Source organism: Euprymna scolopes, chromosome 45 (genome assembly GCF_053919585.1).
Source record: "Euprymna scolopes isolate OS-2025 chromosome 45, ASM5391958v1, whole genome shotgun sequence".
Taxonomy (NCBI): Eukaryota; Metazoa; Mollusca; class Cephalopoda; order Sepiida; family Sepiolidae; genus Euprymna; species Euprymna scolopes.
In genome coordinates this window covers 32,445,626-32,473,398 of record NC_136526.1, presented here as the reverse complement: position 1 = coordinate 32,473,398, position 27,773 = coordinate 32,445,626, and the positions used below count along the sequence as shown (strand labels likewise).

The following is a 27,773-nucleotide window of genomic DNA, read 5'->3' as shown; positions in this document are numbered from 1 at the left end:
GAAGCCAAGTCAAAAAGGGGGAAACAGCTCAGGTCTCTTATTTTTATAATTGTTTCCGGTGGTTTTTTGTGCATGTGTGGATTTCCTTGAAAGGGGAAGTGACTTTGCCCATGTGCGTGTATGTGTGCGTACGTGTGTGTGTATGCACGTGAATGTGAGTGTATGTACGTAAATGTGAATATATCTATGTGTGTGTATGTGCATGCATATGTTTGTGTGTGCGCAAATGTATGACAAGAAAAATGGCTTGAGATGTGAACGCATGTTTTTTTGTGACCCTAGAAAGGGCTCGTACAATCCTTTTATCCAGAAAATCGCCAAATAAAATTGGATGAAAATGATGCAAATATTTTGATGTTCCAAACTGTAAGACCTGTTGAAATTAAAGATTATTTACAGCAAAAATATAATAAAAATGTCCCACCACGTAACGTGTACAACTTGAAGCAAAAAGTTAAAAAAGTTAAAAAGCCTGTTGTTGGTTCTAACAATGAAGAAATACAATCGATAATGATGCCAATAAAAAAATAATGGTCGTATGTACAACATTCAAAAGATGTTTTTTTTTGTTATCTTTATAATTTCAAGCGAAAGAGCAATTGTCATTACTACAAAAATATCCTGAAATTATTGTCATGAACATCATTTAAAAGACAAATCGTCACTTAATGCCTTTATTAACAATTCATGTTATTGATTTGAACAATCGAGGCATCTCATTTTTACATTCCTCTACAAGAAATGAAACTGCAGAATGTATAATTCTAATTATGTAAAAATTCAAGGAATGATATGATCAAACGGTTCTTTTTGTGGTGGACAAAGATTTTTCTTAAATAAATGCCTTAAGAATAACATTTCCAGCCGATTCATATCTGTGCATTCCATGCAAACTCAGCTGTCAAAAAAGCCTTAACTAAATACATCTCAAATAAAGTATGCCAATATACAGTGCACAATCTATGAAACAAAGAACAACAATTAATGAGGAAGAATATGAGAGTTTGAAAACATCAATTTCAAATTTGATGCCTGATTCAGGAAGACAATACTTTGAAAAAAAAAATTGGTGGTCAAAACCAGAGTTAAGGGCATTTTCTAAGAGTGAAGCTTTAATTACATTTGGAGTTAACACCACCAACTATACCGAGTCATACCACCAGAAAATTAAGTTATTTTTAAATATTGATAAAAAAGTCTGCCTGAGTCCATAAAGTATTATTGAAATACAGTGAAGATAAATAAGGCTAAAGACATTTTTGACAAACTTATTCCATTTGCGGCGAGAATAGTCCATACAGAACCACAAATAGCACAAGGACAAAATGCAAAAACTAAACATGCAAAAACTTCATCTTCTCAATGTTATTCTTTTTACAATACTTATAAGTTACCAATTTGTTAGTTTAAACTAAACAGAATACAAATAAAACACAATTGCCCAATTACATTTACACATTTATTGTACACTGACATTTAAAGAACAACACAACATAGTACAATGGTGGAATAAGTCCTTAGCGCTCACCTCGTGGTGGAAAAAGGTTCTCCTCTCCTTGAGAGGGAAAATCAACACGTCTGCCCGTGACCAAAAGTAAAAGACACAAGGAATATATAAGGGGCAGATTACTCCTCTTCGGTGTTTTCTAATTTTTAGTCCCCTACACCCTGTAGACATATATTTAAGTTCAGAATTACGAACGAGTTACCAATATTTACAGAAGACATTTGTTTCTTATGATTTCACAAGTCTAACCTATATAATATTGGCAATGATATTCCTATTCCTACATCAGGTGCCGTTCTGAGATTACTGAACAATCTGAGATTGCTACCAGCATTTCTTTAGTTCAAACTGAACAATCTTCTTTTTTTTATACAGGGAGGTCACCACTTATCAAGGCCCGGAAAATGGTGGGATCTTTCTATCGATCCGGTAGATATCTCACTGCTGATGCTATTCTCTATCTATATAAGAGCCAGGTACGTCCAAGGATGGAATACTGTTGCCACATCTGGGCAGGAGCTGCTAGAAAGGACTTGGCTTGCCTTGATAGAGTTCAAAATAGACTTCGTAGCCTCGTAGGAGATGTCCTTTTCTCTTCCTTGCAACATCTCACAGAAGAGATGTTGTGAGTTTGTTTCTGATGTATCGTTATTTTCATGGAAAGTGTTCGACTGAGCTTCAATCTATGGTCCCCGCTCGCCAAACTTTCACAAGAAACACTCGTCTAGCTGTAAACACTATCGATAATTCCCCCACTCTTTATCTGTGCCTAAACCTAAACGTAGATTCCATGAACAAAGCTTCTTTCTTAGAACTGCACGCCTGTGGAAATGTCTTCCGTTTTCCTGCTTTCCGGCTGACTACAATATGGTTGTGTTCAAGTCTAACGTAAATAAGTTCTTGATGAGCCGTTCCATATAAGTTATCAAATTTACCAAATTTTGGTTACTAACGATTACTATATTGTCCAATTTCTACTGTACACTCTTTAACCCTTATATTTGAGTGGCCTCTTGGCCTTGATACTGTGGTGATGCCTATGTAAAAAAATAAATAAAGAAGACATTTTTGACAAACTAATTCCATTTGCGGCGAGAATAGTCCATACAGAACCACAAATAGCACAAAAACTAAAGATGCAAAAACTTCATCTTCTCAATGTTATTGTTTCTATTATAGTACTTATATGTTACCATTGTTAGTTTAAACTAAATAGAAAAATACAAATAAAACACAATAGCCCGATTAGATTTACACATTTATTGTACAGACAAACATTTAAAGAACAACACAACATAGTACAATGGAGACAGTTCAATAAGACTCACCGGCTGGTGGAATAAGTGCTTAGCGCTCACCTCGTGGTGGAAAAAGGTTCTCCTCTTCTTGAGAGGGAAAATCAACACGTCTGCCCGTGACCAAAAGTAAAAGACACAAGGAATATATAAGGGGCAGATTACTCATCCTCGGTGTTCTCTAATTTTTAGTACCCTACACCCTATAGACATATATTTAAGTTCAGAATTACGAACGAGTTACCAATATTTACAGAAGACATTTGTTTCTTATGATTTCACAAGTCTAACCTATATAATATTGGCAATGATATTCCTATTCCTACATCAAGTGCCGTTCTGAGATTACTGAGCGATCTGAGATTGCTACCAGCATTTCTTTAGTTCAAACTGTTTTTTTTACATGGAGGTCACCACTTATCAAGACCCGAAGGCCACTCAGGGATAAGGGTTATTGCGTGTACAGTAATCAATGAGATAGTATTGTAGTAATCATTAGTATTGGAGATTTGATAGAGTGTCTTATTTAAAAGAGCGGGGATTTCTTTGTACAAAAATGTAGTTTTCCTTTGTACAAGAAAATGGTGACCCATTTGTAGAACAAAGTAGTGATTCCTTTGAAAAAAGGAGTGATTCTTTTGTTCAGAAAAAGTGGTGATTTCTTTGTGAAAAAAGTGATTTCTTTGTAAAAAATAATTTGGTGATTCCTTCGTAAGAAAAGATGTGATTTCTTTTTTACAAAAAGTAGTGATTTCTTTGTACAAAGAAGTGGTGATTTCTTTGTGAAAAAGTGGTGATTCCTTTGTATAAAAAAGTGGTGATTCCTTTGTATAAAAAAGTGGTGATTCCTTTGTATAAAAAAGTGGTGATTCCTTTGTATAAAACAGTGGCGATTTCTTTGTATAAAAAAGTGGTGATTCCTTTGTATAAAAAAGTGGCGATTTCTTTGTACAAAAAGTGGTGATTCCTTTGTATAAAAAAGTGGTGATTCCTTTGTATAAAAAGTGGTGATTCCTTTGTATAAAAAGTGGTGATTCCTTTGTATAAAAAGTGGTGATTCCTTTGTATAAAAAGTGGTGATTCCTTTGTATAAAAAAGTGGTGATTCCTTTGTATAAAAAGTGGTGATTCCTTTGTATAAAAAGTGGTGATTCCTTTGTATAAAAAGTGGTGATTCCTTTGTATAAAAAGTGGTGATTCCTTTGTATAAAAAAGTGGTGATTCCTTTGTATAAAAAAGTGGCGATTTCTTTGTATAAAAAGTGGTGATTCCTTTGTATAAAAAGTGGTGATTCCTTTGTATAAAAAGTGGTGATTCCTTTGTATAAAAAGTGGTGATTCCTTTGTATAAAAAAGTGGTGATTCCTTTGTATAAAAAGTGGTGATTCCTTTGTACAAAAAGTGGTGATTCCTTTGTATAAAAAAGTGGTGATTCCTTTGTATAAAAAGTGGTGATTTCTTTGGTCAAAAAAGGATGACTTCTCTGTACAAAATACTGTAAAAATAGCATAAAAGTCTTTTCAGTACTTATGCAGTTTTGTTACTGTTATTTTTCCGATATTTCACGAGCGTTTTCTGGAAAATATAGGAAAGAATCGCGACATGCCGATGCAGAAATATGATGAAGACCCAAATAACGCAAAATAGTTGCGATTATATCTTAAGGAGAAAATAATTAAAACACTGTCATATTATGAGTTATGTAATTTTTATTGTTTTTGTTTTATTTTTCTTTGGAAAAGAGGGATGTCATATTATGAGTTATGTCCCCTTCGGTCAACTCTTTAATATAAAACAATACAAGAGTTGCGTCCCTTGTGGTTAGTAAAAATAAATACATGGACTTGCTCCATGGCTTATCACGCTTAAATGTATCTTGTCTTCTGGTGTCTTTTTTAATAAGGTTCATCCCGTATCATATAATGAAACAAACATAATCGGACATGGTGGCAGCTACGGGGATTTTCTTAAAAAAAAAAAAAAAAAAGAAGAAGAAATCCATCCGCAAATAGAATGAACGCAAAAGAAAACATCAGTCTTCGTGTTCCGCGTAAACACATGTGATGACGACGACAAGAAGCGCCACCTTAACAAAAAAAAATCGATGTACAAAGTAAGTTCGCCAATTTCATTCAGTCATGTCATTGTTTTTTTCTTTGTTTTTTTATTTAAAAAAAAAGGGTATTAGTAAAATAATAATATTAAAAAAACAATAATTAAGTTAAAGTAAAATGAGTTCTAATGCAAGCGACCCCGTTATGCACTGTGCCACTGTGGGTCTGAGAATCTATTTGAATCGTTCAGATTCTTCAAGCAACGGTGCACATTATATTTCTCAGTAAAAAACATTCCCGTCGAGAAGCAGGTCGACCACATTTATCTGCTGTCTGGTGAGGAAGGTTTACGGCGATATAACGTCTGGACATTTGACGATGATGCTGACCGGACGAACCCGGAGGCAATTTGGCGTAAATTTGAGGAGCGTCTAGAGCCCCAAACCAATTTTCGTATTGCACGTTTCTATCTGCGTGAATATAAACAGAAGAATACGGAAAGCATCGACTTCATGGCGAGATGTAAACTACAGGCAAAAAAATGCAGGTTTAGGGATAACCAAGAGACTGAAGAACGTCTCATTGAACAAATGATTACCGGCATCAGACACCCGGAGTTACAAAAACTTCTACTTTCGAAAGGCATGGAGCTTACACTCCAAGAGGCCTTAAATAGTGGTAGAACGCACGAAGCGTCCCTTAACCACATGCGGCAAATGGCTGAAATTCGAGGCAATTGTCAGGAAATTAGTGCAATAAAAACAAGCCAGTGTCGACGTTGTGGAAATAAACATGAAAAAGAAAAATGTCCAGCCTGGGGCACCACATGCTCAGCGTGTGGCAAAAAGAACCACTGGGCGAAAGTCTGCACTAACAAAAAGGAGGGCACAAGAAAATACAGGCAAACAAAAACGACGAACAACCAAAAGCAGCCGCAAGAAAACAGATACAGAAAGCGGAACAGTAAAATCTGCTCAGTAAAATCTGAGCCCAAAGAGATGTATAGAGAATTTGAGCAGTTAAACTTTAATGCGATTCATCAGCCAAAAGACGAGCATACTGAAATAATAACGGAACTTAAAATAAAGCTTCCCAATAGACCAGGCACTCATATACTCAAAGCAAAGGTGGACATAGGTGCAGAAGGGAATACGCTTCCTCTACGAACTTTTCGAAACATGTTTCCCAACAGAGTTGATGACTTAGGACAACCCATTCCAGGCTCCACAAAGAAAGAGCACACGATTCTGACGGCATACAACGGCTCAAACATAATACAGCATGGATCGATCTACATACAATGCGGACACAAAGACAAGTGGAAAACTTTAAAATTCTTTGTTTTCACAACAGAAGGGCCTACAATCATAGGATTACCTTCTCTCAGAGACTTGGAGCTGATAAGCCAGAAATTTCGTGAAACTATTAAATAATTCCACCCGCTATCTCGAAGCTTATAACTCCTCGAAAAATGTAATTCAAGCCCTAATTTTTTTCAATTAAAGGAGCAAGGACCAAGGTTTCATTAAAAAAAAACAACAACAAAAACAAACAACGTGTTTTTTTTTTGTTTTTTTAAAAAGGTTTTAAACTTTGGACTTTACAGGTAAATTTCTAAAAAAAAAACACTACTTTTTTGTTTTAAATTTGAATATATTATTTATTGATCTTTTATCTTCAATCTGTGGTATATAAAACTTTGGTACATGAATTACTTACTTTTTTATAGACATTTGAAAATGGGGGGGGGCGTGAATTTAAAAAAAAAACGTTTGTCTAAAATATTATATTCGGTTTATTGGAAAAAGCATAAGATTTCACATTGACCCTGAAAATATCGTAAAAATAGAAATATTTTGATAGATTTTTAAAGTTTAAAAATTGAAAAATACTGAACTTGTAACATTCAATTAATTTCATTACTATTTTTTAAAAAATATTTCTATTACTTTTTATACAACTTTAATAGTTTATTTTGGAAGTATATTCCATAAAAAAAAATAACCCACCTTTAAAGGAGAAATTACTAGTTTTTTATATTTTATTTGCAGTTTCGTGTTAGGAGTGTCAAAAATTCCTACAAAAATTCTGATACACCTACCACTGCAGTACTGCACCATTCAACAAAAGAAAGATCCGATTAACCCCGTCAGTGAATTAAAAAATGCATATGGAAGTCAGTTCGATCGCATAGGACATTTTAAAAGTGACTACCACATCGTCCTAAAGTCTGATCATCCTCCAGTAATACATGCACCGAGGAAATGCCCTATCCATCTTAGAGAAGAAATAGAAGAGGAGTTGAAATCCATGGAAGCCGAAGGCATCATCAGAAAGGTCACCGAACCGACTGAATGGGCAGCAGCATAGTATATGTTCGAAAGAAGAATGGACAACTTGGGATAATTATACCCAAAGTGATGCAGCAGGAAATCCTACAAAAAATCCATTATGGTCATCAGGGTATGAAAAAATGAAAACTGCGGGGAAAAAGTTGTCTTTTGGCACAACATTAATAAAGATATAGACAGCATCACACAACAATTTACCATATGTCAACAGCACCAAAAAACCCAGAGTGCAGAACCTCTGATGCCACATGAGATTCCTGTAAGGCCCTGGCAAGTAGGGGCCACTGACCTGTTCCACAGTGAAGGTCACAATTACATGCTGATGGTGGACTATTACTCAAAGTTTCCATTTGTGAGGAAATTAAAGGAATTTTCCAGTCAGGAAGTAGTCAAACTAATAAAGCAGATATTCGGTGAACAATGGATCCCAGAAAGAGTCATCAGCGACAATGGTCCTCACTATAGCTCCAGTCTTTTCAAACAATTTGCAAGCAAATGGGGATTTGAACACGTTACATCATCACCTAGATACCCCCAATCAAACGGTCTGGCCGAGCGCTGTATACAAACCATAAAATCAGCGATGCAAAAGGCTGCCTCAAGTAGTCGTAATGTAGACATTGTATTGCTGTGTTTAGAGTCAACCCCAATCGACCATGCAATTCCGTCACCGGGTGAATTGCTATGGAACCGAAAGCTGGTGGGAAACTTACCAGTGAAATGCCCCAACAATTCGACCCAAAAAGAAAAAACAGCAACTCGCCTCTATCAAAGGCAATCCTACTAAAAGTCTCACTATGACCAAAACACCCGAAAGTTACCAGAGACACAAGAAGGACAACACGTCCGCGTATATGATCCAGACTCCAGCAAATGGTGTCCAGCAGTCGTCACACAGAGATGTGTTGAACCAAGATCATATGCGGTGCAGACTCCATCGGGAAAGTCACTTCACAGGAACCGCAGACATCTGAGAACAGATAAGTCTGCAACAAGGCTGAACTCCAAAACGTATGCAGCCACACCCATGATGACCCAAGAATCGTACGATTCGTCAACGGATTTTATACCCATGGACCATACCAGCTCCAACACCACCAATGACAGACCCGGTACAAATACACTCCACAAAACACTGAACACTCACCCTGGAACTCAGAAAGTATCCAGATCCGGTCGTATAATAAGACCACCCAAAATATTTTCTTATCATGAGAACAGACAGCCCTTAGTTGGACACTCACACTATTGTACTAGTGTCAAGGTTCATTCCTTATGTAATTTTTATTGTTTTTGTTTTATTTTTCTTTGGAAAAGAGGGATGTCATATTATGAGTTATGTCCCCTTCGGTCAACTCTTTAATACAAAACAATACAAGAGTTGCGTCCCTTGTGGTGAGTAAAAATAAATACATGGACTTGCTCCATGGCTTATCACGCTTAAATGTATCTTGTCTTCTGTTGTCTTTTTTAATCAGGTTCATCCCGTATCATATAATGAAGCAAACATAATCGGACAAACACCATTTGTAATGTAAAACTTTTATTTTTATCAAGAACACGAAAACGAAGTAAAAGAATTCCAACAAGATATGAAAAAAAAAATTGTAAAAAAAAATTGTAGACGTCTTTTTAGTTTTAATCTAAAAAATTGATTTATTGTTGTTTGTGGCAATTGTTTTTTCTCTGGTGGGGACATTGTTATGAATATTTTTCTTGTTAATTATTTTTTGCAGATGATTAGTGGTCATATAATATGTCATGAGGTGGCCTATTATTCAGATAATCAAAGATAAAGTATTTCGTGAAAGGAATAAATAAATATGCACTGTGGTTTGAATCCTGAAAGAGAAGTTCATTTACGTATTTACATAGAGAGAAATCCAGCGTAAGGTCCGGTGAAAACCGGTGACTCGGTTCCTTATGTAGAATGTTCCGGGTTGGTTACCTATTTCCACCTAACATCATGTTTATGTGTTTTTTTTGGTTTGTTTTGTTTTTCTTTTTTTTTATGATTTTTTAATGTAGAGGTCGGGTGGTTAACAAATTTTCTTTGATGCAAGAGCTGACGATAACCGTGAAGATAGAGAATAGAAAGTGGAAGGAGAGTAATATTGAGCTACCTGGTTCATTATGCAGGCAAAAGGATCTTGGAATTTCTGACTACACATGAAATCTGTCAGGTAGCTTTCTAATAGTTCCCGGTTGGTCCCCACATTCGATTTTGTTTCGTTGCATTGCTTCCCTACGTACTCTTGACGTTGTTTGTTGTCACTTGTGTAGTAGGGTCAACAAAGTTTATAAATTCATTATCCTAATTATCTGGAAACTTTGCCAAAAAAGAACTTTATTAAAGTGTGAACTTTGACAAAAATAATTAAATAAAAATAATTCATTTAATTTTTTTAGCATCTGCTAACTTTAATTTAATTGGCTAACAATAACAACAACAACAATAATAATAATAATAATAATAATAATAATAATAATAATAATAATAATAATAATAATAATAATAATAATAATAAGAGACTGTAGAAATCAGCAAGGACCATAAGGTAAGGGCCGTCATTAATATATCGATGTAGGAGCGACCGAGCGATAAAAAATCATAACAGAATGTAAAACCGAAAGGAATACCACTGACACGTTATTTGGCGACCTGTCATTCTTCTTAAATGGTACAAATTCCGTAAACGCACTGCCACCATGTTATGTTCATGAGTTAGTATCAAAATGAAGACCTGAGTATAATCGCAGTTTGATTGAGCAGACATCTTACAATAAGAAGTCCTCCTCTTTTCATAGAAAATTTATGTAGAAATAATAGAGGGTTAGATAGGGCAGTGGTTATACGTAGCAGGTTGGGGCAAAGGTGAATGGCTTGGTGTGTCAGAATTTGTGGGGAATTTTTGACACTCCTAACGGAAAACTGCGAATAAAATAAAGAAAAAAATCGTAATTTCTCTTTTTAAAGTGGGTTGTTTATTTTCTTTATGGAATATTCTTCCAAAATAAACTATTACGCGTTTAAAAATAATAGAAATATTATTTTTTATTTTTTAAAAAACAATGTTTACAAAATTGCTGCGCGCGTTCATGTAGCCATTTTTTTATGTAATCAACTGAATTCTACGAGTTAAATTTTTTTTCAGTTTTTTCACTTAAAAATCTATCAAAATGTTTCTATTGGTTCAATTTTTACAATATTTTCAGGTTCAATGTGAAATTTTATGCTCTTTCCAGTAAACTGAATATAATATTCTAGCAAAGTTTTTTAAAAAACTCATCTCACCATTTTGAAATGTCTATTAAAATGAAAATAATTAATTTTCTCACCTCAAATTTATATATCACAAATGGAAGATAAAAGATGAATAAATAAAATAAATTTAAAACAACAAAAAAGAACACTTGTTAGCAAATTTATCTGTAAAGTCCAAAGTTTAAAACATTCTTTTTTAAACCACGTTGAATTTTTTTAAGTGAAACCTTAAAATCTAGTTATATTGCACAGAAAGTTTCGCTTAATTACAACAATTATTTATATTTCATTCAATGTTTTTTAAGATATTTAAAAACAATTCACTTCATAAAGAAGTAATAAAATATATTAAATCAAAAACTCATGTATTTCTTTAAGAGAGTAAAAAAAAAATCTAAATTTCGTCGACTGTTTATTTTATCCGCAAAATCTGATAAATGAAATGGGATTTTTTTTTTACTACAGTGGCCAATATTTACTAACTTTTTTTTACAGCCAGCAATAGAAAGAGACATTAATTCTGTCGCTTACAGGCAACCATAGTCTATAACCCTGAGAAAGGAAGACGGTTATCTCCTCTGTTTTCCATTGTTACGAGCTGAAGTTGCGATATTTTTTAATACTCGATTAAAAAAGTATTTTATTTAAAAAGGACATGGAATATGAAATATAAATACGGATAAATTCTTAACAATGAAGAATGGAAGTACACATTCAATAGTATTTTTATAGATAAGTAATTTTTTGGAATTTATATATACATTTATTTTATCGAAGTAAGTAAAATTCGTTGATTTTCTTTAAATCTTTTTAACTAAAACCGATTTTAAAAATAAATATTACATAATTTGCTATTAACCCCGTTATTTCTTTAAAAGTTGGTATTTGCTCCTTTAACTGAAAAAAAATAGGGTTTGAATTACATTTTTCAAGTAGTTATAAGCTTCGAAAGATAGGAAGTCGAATTATTCAATTTTTATCACGCATTTTTAATGGCGTTTTCTGACACTCCTAGTGAATGGCAAATCCCTACCCCCCCCAAAAAAAAAAAATGTGATTCATCTTTCATTTACAAATTCACCAAAATTCGTGAAATCAACCTATTTACATGATATTTTCAGTATTTATAAACTAACAGCAACAACAAAAATATAATGAACATTTTTTTTTTAATTTAGTGAAAATGTAATATTTTTGGTAAACAAAAACACGTTTGCTGAAATTAAAGTTTTAAGTATTAAAAAGGGACGCATGTATATCTGTTTGTATATATTGTTGTATGAGGAACTAACCAGCGTTTTCACCGTTTAGAGTTAAGTCCCTTGGGACAACTAATGTTTACTGTGGAGAATAAAGACGCACACATGTAGAAATATATCGGTCGTTGTGTTGTATTTAATCCGTGGGCATCCTAAAAAATGACACATGGTGATAGCGGTGGGGTAAAACGATGCCCAATAATAAGAAAAAAAGAAAGAAAGAAACACATAAGTAACGTTTAAGTTCTTGTTTAAATTTGTACGTACGCCGTAGGGAGGAAAAAAGAGAAAAATGTCGGACATGGACATGGATTAAATAAACAGACCCGTAGCTGGCATAAGACCACCACTCCACCCCCCCCCCCATTGTATGGAGGAAAATTTGTCAGCGAACTGGAAGTTATTCAAAATAAAATAGCATAACTATGCAATTATTACGTATTTGACGAGACAATCAGTACAATATCAAACGACACTTGAGTCAGGAGGTGATAACAGCGGAAATGATGGTTAAAAGAAAGCGAATTATTTTTCAGCTTGATAGTGGAGCATCAGTAAACATACTGAATGAGAAGCGAGTGATGGGGAGAATACTGGAGCCTTTAAATAAGACGCTTGTCATTCGGAATGGAGCAGAAGTGAAGCCATTATGAGAGTGTTGAGTCAAAATGATAACCCTCAAAACTGATCAAAAATATGCAGTCATGTTTGTCACTGTGAAAGAGGATTTCCATCCCTTACTTGAGGCAAATGCAATTCAGGAGATGACACTCATCACAATCAACCAGGACCAGTTTAAAATAGTCGCTAAAGTTTAAGTGAATGAATTAAGCAGCCAGAACTCGGACGGCATTATAAACGAGTTCAAAGAGGTATTTGAGGAGGAATTGGGTCAATTACCAGGAGAGGTACATTTGGAGATGGGTCCAGGAGTAACACCAAATGTAGTAGCAGCACGAAGAGTACCAATAGCACTTAAAGAGAAATTAAAAGTCGAATTAGAAAAACTGGTTAAAAAGAACGTTATTGGGCCAGTTAGTGAGCCGACTCCGTGGGCAAGTGCAAGTGCATTAGCACTGGTCATGAAGAAAAACAGAAACCTAAGGATTTGTATAGACGCAAGATCACTAACTAACCTCCGAAAAGAGAACATTTCCAGCTACCTACACTAGATTATTTACTGTCAGAATTGGCTGAGAGCAAGGTATTTTCCACCCTGTATTTACGAGATGGATTTTGGCATGTAAAATTGGATGAATCCAACAGTTGCTTAACAACATTAACTACACCATTTGGTCGGTTTGGGTGGAAAGTTTTACCATTTGGGATTACTCCAGCTCCGGAGATATTTCAAAAGGCACACTTTAACAATGTATGGGATTTAGAGGGGATGATAAACAAAGCAGATGATCTTCTGGTGATTGGGAAAGGTAAAACAATAGAGGAAGCAACAGTTGATTATGACATAAAACTTAGGAAAGGAAACAGTTGCAGAGATGTGATCGTGGGATGCGATTAAATGTTATATAAATTGAAGTTACGACAAACATCTATATCTTTCCTAGGTTACTTGATAACGCGAGGGTTTACTTTCTGATCCTGGGAACGTAAAAGCCATAAAAGAGATGCCATGCCCGACAGATGTTAAAGGAGTGCAACGATTGGTTGGATTCATAAATTACCTGGCAAAATTTCTGCAACATGTATCTGATGTGATTCATAAATTACCTGGCAAAATTTCTGCCACATGTATCTGATATGATTCATAAATTACCTGGCAAAATTTCTGCCACATGTATCTGATGTGATTCATAAATTACCTGGCAAAATTTCTGCAACATGCATCTGATATGATTCATAAATTACCTGGCAAAATTTCTGCCACATGTATCTGATGTGATTCATAAATTACCTGGCAAAATTTCTGCAACATGTATCTGATGTGATTCATAAATTACCTGGCAAAATTTCTGCCACATGTATCTGATGTGATTCATAAATTACCTGGCAAAATTTCTGCCACATGTATCTGATGTGATTCATACATTACCTGGCAAAATTTCTGCCACATGTATCTGATGTTATTCATAAATTACCTGGCAAAATTTCTGCCACATGTATCTGATGTGATTCATAAATTACCTGGCAAAATTTCTGCCACATGTATCTGATGTGATGGTCCCAATTTGAAATTTAGTGAAGGCAAATGTGCCATGGACGTGGTCCCAAATTCATGAAAGAGGCTTTTTGGAAAATTTAAAAGTTAGTAAGTCAGGTACCAGTATGACCCCAACAAATCTTTGATAATTCAATGTGATGCAAGTGAGAAGGGTATGGGGGCTGCACTACAGTAAGAAGGTCAATCCCTAGTCTATATCAACCGTGCGCTGACTGAAACAGAAACCCGAGATACACAAATTAAAAAAAAACTGCTAGTAGTAGTCTGTTAGTAAGAGGTTTAATCAGCATATTTTTGGTTGACGGATAACAGTACTGACCGATCATAGGCCATTAGAAGCGATCATGTAAAAAGAACTGGGAAAAACGATTGCAAGACATGTTGGTGCGACTACAGGCTTATGATGCCACCGTTCTGTACCATCCGGGCAAGAAGATGTTCCTTTCAGACACACTGTCAAGAGCATACATCCAGGGAATGAACAGCAAATACATGGACAATGAAGATGATGTCAAGGAAGCTGAATATATTCCTGTAACAGAGAGAAGACTGCTTGAACTGTGCTCAGCCACAAAGGAAAACTGAAGCAGGAAGCAGTTGCAGCAAGCAATTTTGGAAGGATGGCCAGAAGACAAAATACATCTTGATCCTTTTTTAGTATACGAAATGACATGATGGTACAAGATGGATAATTTTCAGAGGTAACCGTGTTGTGGTTCGGATGTCCTAGCAGACCGTGCTAAAAGAAAAACTTCACTCCACACACCTAGGACAAGAAGGATGTTGCAGAAGAGGAAGAGAGTACTTGTATTGACCAAATATGAACAGTGAGATCAGAGACTAAGTTTCGAAATGCCTCACATACAGAAAATACGAAGTAGCTAATCCAGCCGAACCATTAATGATACATGAAGTTCCTGAGCAAAAGTGTGAGTGGACCTTTTAAAGTTTGCAGATAGAGACTATCTCTGTACTGTGTATTATATGAGCTACTTCTGGGAAATTGATCATCTTCAAAATACAGAAGCAAAGAATAACCAAACTTAAGCACTATTTTGCATGACATTAAATACCAGATCAGGGTAAAACTGATAATGAGCTTCAGTTTAGTAGCCGGGAATTTTCTGTTTGCAAAATAGTGGTGTTTTACACATACACCTCTCAGTCCATACAATAGCAAGGCGAATGGCAAAGTGGAATCTGCAGTAAAGATGGCAAAGAACCTTTCTTGAAAGCGATGGAAGATAAGGCTGGTCCATACCTAGCAATGTTGTATCATGTTGAATACACCAGCTAAAGTCTCTTATCACCAGCTCAGAAGCTGATGTCAAGAAGGACAAAAACACTTCTCCCAAGTAGGGAGGAGTTACTCCAGCCAGAAGTGCCCAAAACTGTAAAAACTTTTGTTAAGTGAGACAGCAGGAAACAAGAACACTCCTTTAACCACAAAATAAAACCACTTCAACCATTACACCTTGGAGATGTAGTATGGAAAAACCACACATAAAGGGTCAGAGAGAGTGGAAGTATGGCGGAGACTGGATGAGCAGTCATACCATATAAAATTACATATATCGACTGAATAGGGTGGAGTTGAAAAAACTGCAGAAGCACCCCCACTTATGTCATTGATCTACCAGCCATATGAAGTACAGAGCGAGGTATCCACGAACAAAGGTCAGGGTACAGACTCTGTTAGGCACGAGGTCAGTCAGCCCAATGAATGCACAGGTAACTTTTTATATATATATGTATATATTTTAATTTTTACCATACTTCATATTTTTGTTTTTTCTCTTGTCTTAAAGAGGGAGGATGTTGCATGAGGAACTAACCAGGGTTTTCGCCTTTTGAAGTTAAGCCCCTTGGGATGACTTATGTTTACCGTGGAGAATAAAAATGCACACATGTGGAAACATATCGGTCGCTGTATTGGTTTTAATCCGTGGCCGTTCTAAGAAATGACACATATATAAAAAGATTGTAGATGTTAGGAATTTTTTTTAAAAAAGTGTTTAATTTTACAGGACTGTCATGAAAAAGTCACTAAAGTCCATGTAAATAAAATCATTATAATCTGAAGAAAAAAATAATTTCTCAAACTATCGATATTATCACTGGATTTCAATACTTTAACTGAAAATTTAAAAAAAAATAATGAGGTTAATGATAACAATCCTCACAAAAAGGTCAAATGTAATAAAATATTTCTTGTAAACATGAATCTTATCTTCATAATGTAAACATGAATCTTATCTTCATAATGTAAACATGAATCTTATCTTCATAATGTAAACATGAATCTTATCTTCATAATGTAAACATGAATCTTATCTTCATAATGTAAACATGAATCTTATCTTCATAATGTAAACATGAATCTTACCTTCATAATGTAAACATGAATCTTATCTTCATAATGTAAACATGAATCTTATCTTCATAATGTAAACATGAATCTTATCTTCATAATGTAAACATGAATCTTATCTTCATAATGTAAACATGAATCTTATCTTCATAATGTAAACATGAATCTTATCTTCATAATGTAAACATGAATCTTATCTTCATAATGTAAACATGAATCTTATCTTCATAATGTAAACATGAATCTTATCTTCATAATGTAAACATGAATCTTATCTTCATAATGTAAACATGAATCTTATCTTCATAATGTAAACATGAATCTTATCTTCATAATGTAAACATGAATCTTATCTTCATAATGTAAACATGAATCTTATCTTCATAATGTAAACATGAATCTTATCTTCATAATGTAAACATGAATCTTATCTTCATAATGTAAACATGAATCTTATCTTCATAATGTAAACATGAATCTTATCTTCATAATGTAAACATGAATCTTATCTTCATAATGTAAACATGAATCTTATCTTCATAATGTAAACATGAATCTTATCTTCATAATGTAAACATGAATCTTATCTTCATAATGTAAACATGAATCTTATCTTCATAATGTAAACATGAATCTTATCTTCATAATGTAAACATGAATCTTATCTTCATAATGTAAACATGAATCTTATCTTCATAATGTAAACATGAATCTTATCTTCATAATGTAAACATGAATCTTATCTTCATAATGTAAACATGAATCTTATCTTCATAATGTAAACATGAATCTTATCTTCATAATGTAAACATGAATCTTATCTTCATAATGTAAACATGAATCTTATCTTCATAATGTAAACATGAATCTTATCTTCATAATGTAAACATGAATCTTATCTTCATAATGTAAACATGAATCTTATCTTCATAATGTAAACATAAATCTTATCTTCATAATAAAAATTAAAAACAACGAAAAAAAGGGAGATTAACAGGGAAATAAGAAAAATGATTTTAAAAATGGTATTATTTTAAATAACAATTAATTCAAACAAATTTTAACAAAAAAAACAAACAAACACGAGAATTTACTTCCTATTTGCAATACTCTCTTGAATTATTAATAAATTATTGTTTGGCTTTTTTCTATGCATGTCATGGCATTTTAACTGACATTTTCATACTTAAAATACACCATTACTTTATTTTTAAAAGGATTAATTGAATTTATAATTACAACACAACGTTGAAAATAAATCGAGTCAAGTAAAAATATGTATTCAAATTACATGACCATTTTATTTTATTATAAGAAACAGGATTCCCTAAATTAATGAATATTTTTATAATCTTCAAAAATAAAGCATAAGTGTATAACAATGTTTCAATTCCTCTATAAAGTTTAAAATATAATTGACTATCTGACATTCTTGTCTTTTATAGAACATTTGTTTTATGTGTGTGAACCAGACCTGGTAATAAACTCTTGGGAGGGGGGAATCAAGCTTTTTTAACAATGAATTTATTTGACTTAAAAATTTAGCATAACTGTTTCCGATGTGGCTGTGAAAACATTTTTCATTATAACAATTTTTTATGTATGAAAATATTAATTTTTTTAGATCATTAGGCTTTCATCTTTCAAAAAAAAATTGCATGTACCAAGTATATACGCTTATTGTTGATTTTTTATGTTTCTTCATAGCAAACAAGTTATAATATACATATTTTGGCCAATTTTATAAGTAGCAAGAAGAGGGTGTTCAAATATTTCCCAGATTTAAAACTACATTTTTAAATACAAATGGGCTTTTATAGAGCAGAGCCTTTTCATTTGTTATATTTGTGTGAACCGGCCCTGTTAATACACTCTCCATGGAAGGAGAGTAATCAAGCTAGTTTATACAAAGAATCTATTTAACTTCAAAATTTAGTTACACTTGTCAGTTTCCAATGTCGTTGTGAAAACATTCTTCATAATTACTTTTTCACGTGTGAAAATATTAGCTTTAGGCTTTAATATTTCAAAGATAATCAAAAAATAATCTCTAGGCTTTAATCTTTCAAATAAATGACATGTACCAAGTATTGTTTTCTGTTTCTTCATAGTGAACAATTATAATATACATATTTTGGCCAATTAAACAGGTAGCAAGAAGAGGGTGTTCAAATATTTCCCAGATTTAAAACTACATTTTTAAATACCAAAGGGATTTCATAGAACATAGCTTTTTCATTTGTTATATTTTTGTGAACCGGCCCTGTTAATAAACTCCCTATAGTATGGGGTAATCAAGCTATTTTATACAAACAATCAATTTGACTTCAAAATTGAGCTAAACATTCTTCATAATTACTTTTTCACGTGTGAAAATATTAGCTTTAGGCTTTAATATTTCAAAGATAATCAAAAATATTTACAGCTGTCAGACCCTTGCTCCCTATCTGTTTCCCCCATTAAATTGCACGTACCAACTATATACGCTTATTGTTAAATTTATATTACTTCATAGGAATAAGTTATTATTACGTTTCGCCCAATTTAGTAAGTAACAAGATGAGGGTGTTAGGATACTTCCTGGATTTTACATATTTGTAAATGTTACAAAAAAGAGAGAACAAACAAGCTTAGATAAGATTGGATGACACAGGAACAGAACCTTTTCATTTATTATATTTGTGTGAATCGGCCCTGTTAATACACTCTCCATTGAGGGGAGTAATCCAGCTAGTTTATACAAAGAATCTATTTAACTTCAAAATTTAGCTAAACTTGTCATCGTGAAAACATTCCTCATAATTACTTTTTCACATGTAAAAATATTAGCTTTAGGCTTTAATCTTTCAAAGACAATCAAAAAGTAATTGAAAACCTACAAAATATTTTAAGCCAGCTGTCGTATCCTTGTCCCTATCAGTTTCACCCATTAAATTGCATGAACCAACGATACATGCTTATTGTTAATTTTATGTTACTTCATAGTGAACAATTTATTATTACATGTTTCGCCCAATTTAATAAGTAACAAGAAAAGGGTGTTAGGATACTCTGTGGATTTTAAACATTTGTAAATGTTACAAAAAAGAGAGAAGGAACAAACTAGCTTAGATAAGGTTTGATGCCACAAATTTACAATACGAGGATCGGCAAACAAATGAAACACACGATCACATTTGAACAGCAATTGCTTTTCACTGCATAATAGAATCAAGACATTTAGCTTCAGACAATATACTTCCATATAATTTTGTTCAATGACATGTAAAAACCGAAATCAAATTCCGTGGTTAAAAAAATGACTTTTATTTCTTGCGTTTCCTATTTCTCCTACTCCAGTTGTACCTTTAAATCATTTTTATTTCAATTAAACTTTAGTTTAATTTTGTTTGATGGTATAAAACGAGAATATAGAATAAAATTTTTATAGAAAAGCAAAAAAAAAAAAATTTAATAGTTTTATATTTTTCTTAATATTTTTTGATAAGAACATGAAACACGGATTTATTTTCTATATTAAACACAACCTTATATAAAAATGAAATAAACGCTATACTATAAAAATCGATTCATTGTTGTAAGTTTATTAGCATTTTAAATAAAATAGAAAAATTCACATACAAATACATAAAAACTACACAGTTTGGAAACATTAATATATCCGAAAGAAAATAGATACATTTATATACAAATACTAAAAATGTACAAAATTTGCATGCAATTAATGTGATATTTTATTGTTCTGTTAAAGTATCATAAGAAATATAATTTTAAAAAACATATTTTTCCGCATTAAATAAAAACTGATTTCTGATAAATCGGAATGTTCAGCCATAAATATTATAAAATGTCCAAATTATTGTATTTTCTGTTATAAAACATACGATTTTTATTTCTTTCACATTATTAGGCTGCCTATTGATGTAATTTTTATAGAATGTGTTTAAACATATGCGCCAACAAATTGTTTCAAATTATTATAATGACATTATTTTCCAATTGATTTTGTATGGGAAAGTATTTTCTTTTATCAAAGAGAATAAACTGATTATTTATGTAACTCAATATAAATAAAACGAAATATAACTATAAGTTTTCCCTGCAATATCAATAGTATAAACATTGTTTTTATGCTAATAATATGTAAGCCAGTAACACACTCAATTATCGAGAATATGGTTTCATTTTAGTATGTATTTGCATATTTCGTTTTACTTGAAAAAGAAGAGTTGCATATGTTTGTAAGAATATGATTTTTTGTGTTATGTTTCAACATATTTTGTTTGTGTAACAAAAGATTAACATATTTCACACGAATATGGTTTCTCTCTTTTTATCATTTTTTTTAAGCTAAATGCGAAGAATTCATTGCTATTTTATACGTTCCCCTCAAGTTATCTTTAAAGATTCATAGTATGTGTTCGCCTATGTTTCAACATATTATGTTTCTGTGCAAAAGATGAATCACATACATCACAAGTATATGGTTTCTCTCCAGTATGTGTTCGCATATGTTGTACTACCTGTTGCTTCTGTGTAAAAGAGGAGCCACACACTTCACAAGAATATGGTTTCTCTCCAGTATGTGTTCGCATATGTATTAACATAGTCTGTTTAATTCTAAAAAAAGAGCCACATACTTCACAAGAATATGGTTTCTCTCCAGTATGTATTCTCATATGAATTGTCAAATCTCTTTTATTAGTAAAAGAAGAGCTACATATTTCACAAGAAAATGGTTTCTCTCCAGTATGTGTTCGCATATGAATTGTAAAATCTTTTTTATTAGTAAACGAAGAGCCGCATATTTCACATGGATATGGTTTCTCTCCCGTATGTATTCGCATATGTACCAACATATACTGTTTATGTCTAAAAGAAGAGCCACATACTTCACAAGAATATGGTTTCTCTCCAGTATGTATTCGCATATGTACCAACATATACTGTTTCTGCCTAAAAGAAGAGCCACATACTTCACAAGAATATGGTTTCTCTCCAGTATGTATTCGCATATGTACCAACATACTTTGTTTCTTTGTAAAAGAAAACCCACATACTTCACAAGAATAAGGTTTTTCTCCAGTATGGGTTCGCATATGTTGCAACATACTTTCTTTCTGTGTAAAAGAAGAGCCACATACTTCACAAGAATAAGGTTTCTCTCCAGTATGTGTTCGCATATGTTGCAACATATTTTGTTTCTGTGTAAAAGAAGAGCCACATACTTCACAAGAATATGGCTTCTCTCTGGTATGTGTTTGCATATGACCTATTAAACTATTTTTATTTATAAAAGAAAGGTCACATACTTCACAAGAATATGGTTTCTCTCCAGTATGTGTTCGCATATGAAGAACTAAATTGTGTTTATTTGTAAAAGAAGAGCCACATACTTCACAAAAATATGGTTTCTCGCCCGTATGTGTTCGCATATGAACTCTTAAACCATTTTTATTTATAAAAGAAACGCCACATATTTCACAAGAATATGGTTTCTCTCCAGTATGTATTCGCATATGAATGGGCAAATATTGTTTACTTTTAAAAGAAGAGCTACATACTCCACAAGAATAAGGTTTTTCTTTAGTATCTGTTTTTTTGCTTCTTTTCATAGTTGATATATTTACGATTTTTTAGTTGAATAAGTTTTGTTATTTTTCTTATTTTAGTATGAACAGAATACGAAAGTGTTCTGCTTCAGTTTTATAGATTGAAAATTTCGTAGATCGTTAGAAATGTATATATTTTCATGTAAACATTTAAATATAATTACTACTAATTGTGTGCACAGATGATGAGGTGTATTATTTCACATTACAGATCGACCAAACATTTTTAAGACGATATTTACACCTTATGTAAATAACGTAATGTATATAGATATCTAAAACTTCAGTTAAATTTAACTTTCTTTGTATTATAATTTATAAAAAACGACCATTTCTGCAATCCATAATCAGGGTACCTTAAGTTTGTCCTATTAGCAGTATGTTTCTTTTCAATAATTTGTATGCCTTTAATAGTGCATTTATTAAAAGGCTGATGAATGTATTAATCATATGCAGCCAAAAGTATGTATGTATTTGAGACAATTATTCATACAAGTGTTTCATTAATAAGCTTAAGAGTTTGAGAAATACATAAACAGTTGTTAGTAAAATGTCAGTTTTTACATCTTTGTAAAATACATTTCCATCGAAACGTTTTACAATGTTACATTTCAAATCAATACAGATTGATGAATAGTGTATATTCAGTATATTTTTATATTTAATTATATTTCAATGTAGACATGTATATATATATATATATATATATATATATATATATATATATATATATATACTAGCTGGGGTGCCCGGCGTTGCTCGGGTGTTTGGAGGTGTATGCTGTGCAAAAAAAGCAAAAACACAAAAAGAAATGGTTAATTTTTTAAAACTTTGACCCCTATTATGACCCCTTAAAATTTATAGTTTCGGGCTCAAATCACTTTATTAAGTTAGATCCAGGTTCACGGAACCTATATCTAAACTTTCAAGTGTCTAGACCCAAAATTGTCGGAGGAGTTTGGTAGAGTTCTTAAAGGTCAAATCGTTGAGATTTGACCCCTTAACAGCCAAATTTCTGGCTAACACCCGTCACATCGATTTTCCCAAATCTCAGTACCCGGTATTTCAAATTTCGAGTCTATAGACTCAAAATTGACAGAGTTATTGCGTAGGGAAATGTACACAGACACACAGACAGACAGACAGACAGGTTCACTTTTATAGATATATATGCTCCTCTATGAGCAAGCTTACTATACATCCACATCAAATCAATATTCGATGTGTATTGATGAATACTAAATGTATCATAGAATCAGTGAATGATTATGCAGTTTCAAAGATGATAATTCCATGTTATGTATTAATATAATATATATAGATTCTCCAAATTCGATTAAATATAAATCATTTTCTGTGTAATTTAATGAATAGTTCTAAAAAATACACCATTTTTCATTATTAAAGTCTTATATAAGTTTTTATTATTCTACTATTCACTGCATTTATAAAAGTGTCAATGAGTTCATTACTCATATGCACTTGCGATAATTATTTCAACTAGTACCATATACATGCATAGAATATTACGACCAGTAATATTTTGTAAATCTTATAATCACAGGTTTTCCTACCAGCTGATTGTTGGATAAATCTATTCGGAAGTATATATATATATATATATATATATATATATATATATATATATATATATATATATTCGCACAAGTCTGTTATATATAAATCATTTTCTGTGTTTTAATGAAAAGTGCTTAGGAATCCCGCATGTTTTAATCTCAATATTTAATATGGATTGATTAATACATATATGATAGATCAAGTGAATATTTATGCATTGTCTAAGATAATATTTATACATTGTATTTTACTGAATAGTTCTTAGGAACACACCATTTTTCATTATTAAAGTATTGTATAAGTTTTTATAATTCTACTATTCACTGCATTTATGAAAAAAAGTTTAAGAATAGGAGAAATACATAATCAGTTGTCAGGATTTTTGTCTTAAAATTAGACTTTATAAAAAACTTTTATAATTCTAAATATGATATGATTTTTCTTGTTTTCCAGTTTTAGATTTTGAACAGTTTGCACGGTATTGATTGCTGGATATTCTGCAAATTAAAAAAAAAACAAATTTCATTAAATAATTTTATACATGTTCTTTTACAAAATACTAAGATGTTTATGCATATACACATTTTCTTTCAAAATGGATAAATGGATAGTTGTCAATTAAAGTAAAAATATAATCAGGATATTTGTTGAACTACGTATCTATTCAGAAAAGTAATTCTGTTTTTATAGATATAAAACTGAATATCTACAAAATCTTCCTTACTGATTTTCAAAATTTAAGTATTTAGTGTTTTTTAATTTACAAAGTTTTATAGTTTATAAAAATAAATGATTCTTTTGGAGAAGCAAAAATATAGCATTTATGATCTTTATTTTGCAACATATTTGGACTAATGTTTCTTGATGCACGAAATAAATCTTGCACTTTCCAATGCTTTTAGTACAACAATGCAAATAAATGTCTGAAACTTGTTAGAAATTGAAGAATATATAAATCACCATAATTTCCCTAAAACAATAACCAAAAAATGATTCACAGAAAAAAAGTGAAATATCAAATATGCATGTAATTAATTCTTTTCATATATTTACCCGTTTTTTTACTTTGAATATGATTTTCAATTAAATCCAAAAATAATATGAATGTAAGTTTTATCCGTATAAACATAACGTGAAGTGGAATGTCAAAAATGTAAAAAAACGTCATTATTGATGAGGACTCGGTTTTTTAATTATAAAAGTATAAATTTAATGCTGCAAGTTTATACAGTGCTCGCTTCATTTGTGTCATGTACAATAGCTAGGCTATCAGTATGGAATATAGAATGCATTGCCTCTATAAAAACAACTGCAATTTAAAACTTATAGCATAGTATAGTACAGATATCAATCTGTTATCAAATGGATAAAGGTTGCTAAGCATGTTAGTTATGCTTGACAATGCAGTAATGTAAATGTTTTCTCCTTTGAACATGATTTTCAATTAAATACGGTTTCTCCTTCGAACATGATTTGCAATTAAATACGGTTTCTCCTTCGAACATGATTTGCAATTAAATACGGTTTCTCCTTCGAACATGATTTTCAATTAAATACGGTTTCTCCTTTGAACATGATTTTCAATTAAATCCAAAAATGAAGATGAATGTAACAGTTTTATTCATAAATATAACATAAATTTAATGCTGATAGTTTATACAGTGCAATTACTTGTAAGAGAAAAAAACCTATTGGCATAGGTTCATTTGCATCATGTATAATAGCTAGGCTATCAGTATGAAATATAGAATGTATTGCCTCTATAAAAACAATTGTAATTTAAAACTTATAATATAGTTAAGTAATGAGTACAGATAACAATCTGTTAGCAAATGGATAAAGGTTGCTGAGCACATGTGTTAGTTTTGCTTTATGAAGAAAATGGACTGATTGTCTCCATACATGTTCATGGTTTTTATATTGTTACAAAACTCATTAATGTAACTCAGTTGAATGAAAAGGGAAAAACTTGTACTAATAAAGCAAACGTTGGCTGTGTTATTGACTAATAGGTTTGAAAATAGTAAAATGAGGAATAATGGAGTTTTACCTCGAAAAACGTTATATTTACAAAACTCATTAATGTAACTCAGTGGAATGAAAAGGGAAAACCTTGTGGTAATAAAGCAAATAAAGTAAAAAATTACAAAAAGCAGCCGATGTTGATCAAATATCGTGGCTCCCGATCTTTGATCTGCCTAACTTAATGAACCCATCAAAGATAAATTTGGACTTACCATTTCAAGGTTTATCTTGGCAATAGGTATTACTTATTAGCGTTAGCATTAAACAACATGAACTTCCAAAGTATTACTGAAAGCTTGTGTATGAGTGGCATGCAATAAGTAATGCCCCTGACCCACTTCCCATAGCAGTAGAGCAACGAATCTTGGCACAGTTATTAGTCTTTCTCTACATAGGAACCACCCAGAGTTATGCATTTCTACCATCGTTTGATGCAGCTCTGGAGACCGTTTTTGTAGAACACTTCAGGCTGGTCCTCCAACCATGACGTGACTTCAGAAATCAAGGCTGCATCATCTGGGAAACGCTTTCCTTTCAAAAACAACTTCATAGCTGGGAAAAGGTGAAAGTCAGAGGGTGCAAGGTCAGGAGAATAGGGTGGATGGGGAAGGATTTCATAACCACACGCCCATGCTTCTGATCTGGCGACATGCGAGTTGTGAACCAGAGCGTTGTTCTGCAGAAGGAGGGTACCTTTGCTGATCTTGCCTCGCCTCTTGATTTTGATAGCTTCCCTTAATTTCCTCAAACGTGAAGCATAAAAGGCTCCTGTAATTGTGGTACCCTTTGCCTGGAAATCTGTCATCACTCCTCCGTCCTGGTTCCAGAAGACTGTGAGCATGACCTTGCTAGCGGACGGCTGCACCATTGCCTTCTTTGGAGGTGGTGAGTCCAAGTACTTCCACTGCATTGACTGGGCTTTGGTCTCTGGATCATAGTGATAGACCAGGTTTCATCCTGTGTAATCAGTCTTTTGAAAAACTTTGACTCATCTTCTTGGCACATCTCCAAATTCATCCTCGAGTACTCGACGCGTTCTCGCTTCTGGAATGATGTGAGCAACCTGGGAATCCATCTGGCAGACACCTTATGCATATGTAAATGGTTAGGAATGATAGTTTCCACAGTCCCTGTACTAATCTTGACATCTTGGGCTATTTATCGAATAGTCATGTGCCGATCTTCCAAAATGGCAGCCTCAACTTGACGGACAGATGCCTCATCAATGGCAGAAGGGGGGGGGACCAGATCTGTGGGAGCTGTTTCCGCAGACTTCCGGCCATGTTTGAATTCATGATGTCAGCGTTTTACAAGGTCATATGATGGGGCATTATCACCATAAGTTTCTTTCATTTCATCAAAAGTCTCCTGTGGTGAGCGTCCTTTCAAATACAAAAACCGGATCACTGCTCGATATTCAACATGCTCCATTTCACACCTGACTCAGTTCAAACACCTGTAAATCAGAAACCACAATAAGTTCAGAGCTGTAATTTGTCACATAACTCGTAGAGATAAAAATCATTGCACATGCAAAATTTTAGCTAGATCAAACAACTGAAAGAGGGTCAGGGGCATTACTTATTGCACACCCTGTATCTGATTGCATTTCAGGTATGCATACAAAATGTCAGGGTAGTCATTGTTGAATTATTCACAGATGAATCAATAACTAATTGTCGTTAACAAGGAAGGCACTGTAAGACATGCTGTATATTGTCACATGGCCAGTTTATTGTCACAGCCACTAGCTAATGCATTTAAGATGATCATAGTTTAATTGTAAAATAATGGTTGTTTTTCTAATTTTCATTTCGTGGAAAACACTACAGATTTCATAATTATAAAATAAACATTGAATGATTTCATATTATAAATATATATGATTCTGGAATAAACATTGACGATTTAATGATTTTATATTATAAAAAAATACACTGAAGATTTATAGATTTTATGGCCTGTTAATGCAACACTGTGCTTTGCAGAGATTAAGACTATCTAAATAGGGCCACTTATTGTCAATTGTTTTTTACTGATTTTTTATTCTATAGAATGAACTATAGAGATTTCATGAAATTCAGTAGAGATTTCCAAATTCAACAGGAAAATTCTCAAGTTCAAGAAACACTTAAAGAAGGTTAAAAGTAAGATCTTATAAACGTTGTGAAAATACTCCAAATGAGACAAGTATTTCTAAAAATAGAAATAAGTATAAAGTATCAATCACTATCTCAATAATCTAGAACACAATTATTTTCTTAGTTTATCTTTTTAAA

The 27,773-nt window shown here is 32.6% G+C and overlaps 1 protein-coding gene across 1 annotated transcript in view; it reads right to left on the bottom strand.

The window, feature by feature from the left end:
- The window catches only part of LOC145269380 (uncharacterized), a 63,122-nt gene that overhangs the window by 22,379 nt on the left and 12,970 nt on the right, over positions 1–27,773 (bottom strand). The window lies entirely within an intron of this gene.